The 1,501-nt window shown below is 35.7% G+C and overlaps 1 non-coding gene across 1 annotated transcript; it reads left to right on the forward strand.

Moving 5' to 3' along the window:
• The first annotated feature begins 264 nt into the window (after nt 1-264).
• TRNAT-CGU lies at nt 265-338 on the forward strand. Its single transcript has one exon. It is a non-coding gene; the product is annotated as a tRNA-Thr (tRNA).
• The last annotated feature ends 1,163 nt before the right edge of the window (nt 339-1,501 follow it).

Below are 1,501 nucleotides of genomic sequence, written 5' to 3' on the forward strand. Positions count from 1 at the left end.
GGAATATATATGTATTCCTTTTTATGGTCATTACCACAAATTGCATAGCCTTGACTTTGTGTAACGCTTTTCCTTGAGATAATAGAAGAATCCTTTGTCTAACGCTCCAGCCGCCTGATATTTTTCCTCTTGTATCTTTGAGATTGCAGCGTACTTGAACAAGTGAAGCATCTCTGGAGTTGGCACATTTTTTTGAGGCTATCATAGCTATTAAAATAAATTGATTGATCCATTCCACTGGGGCAAAAGTGCGTGACTTCATAGGGCTCTATGGCTTAGTTGGTTAAAGCGCCTGTCTCGTAAACAGGAGATCCTGGGTTCGACTCCCAGTAGGGCCTTGAACTACTTCTGAAAATCATGGTGTGTTGTTACCGTGATTTTCACAGCGATAGTATCCAATCCGATACAAGTTGCGTGCTTTTGAAGAAAGAAGATTCTTAGAAAATTGGTAGTTTAAACAGAAACCACGGCCATGGAATGATGTGTGTTACTTCATCTCTGTGATGTTGGTATAAGTCTTGCATTAAACTGTCGGGTGACTTATTTTTGAGCCCCTAAAATATGTAGATATTTGCTCTCTGTTTAGTCTAACAATCTTCAACTCTATAATCAATTTCATAACAGTTAAGAGAAATTAATGATCATGAATTCACTGTTGCTACAAAGGAGAATAAGGATGTTTGCTGGGGCATCTTACCATTTTGAAGAGTATATACAGAAGTACAATTGTATTTCCATATTAATCCTCTTTAAGGAAAGAACCTGAAAACCTTAAGAATGATAATCAACTGGGAGCTAAGATATCCCAGACTGCAGTACTTCCAGAGCTAGGACAATATTGCTGAGAGAAAAGAGCAGATTGAAGAATTCTGTCAAATGCCTAATTTAGTTTAGCTTCAGCCCTAGGGATTCATGGAACTTCTATGCCTTTGTGTCTCTCCTTCACTCATCCATTGATTAAACAAATATTAACTGCTGGTATTTTATGTGCCAGGCATATTTCTAAGCATGGGAAATACAGCAATGAACTAAGGTAAAAATCACTGTTGTCATGGAGACTTACATTCTGGTGGCAGTGACACAAACAACAAAGAAATGAATTTGTAAAATAAGTAAGCATATTAGATACTAATGAACTCTAAGGAGAAAAATAAAGCAAGGAAGGAGTATGAGAAAGTATGGGATGGGTGCAGGGTAACAAGAAGCTTTTCCTGTCTTTTGGATAAAATCACTGGCAAATGTTTTAAATTATTTTTTAACTTTTCAATAATATTTTCACAATGTGATTACAATTTTACTCTAACTACCATACATGGCAAGATTAAACTGTCACCCATCTATGCCTGAAACTCACTTCTGTTCATTTCGATTGAGACTTGTTCAACTAAATATTGCCTGTATTTAAAACTTCAAATGGTCCACTTAATAGTTTTAGCTCAATGAAACTCTTTTTTTCTCATATGTGAAATGGAAATAGTAATAAGCCTACATAATAAATTGA

This window comes from Choloepus didactylus, chromosome 7, assembly GCF_015220235.1.
Source record: "Choloepus didactylus isolate mChoDid1 chromosome 7, mChoDid1.pri, whole genome shotgun sequence".
In the NCBI taxonomy this organism is placed as follows: domain Eukaryota; kingdom Metazoa; phylum Chordata; class Mammalia; order Pilosa; family Megalonychidae; genus Choloepus; species Choloepus didactylus.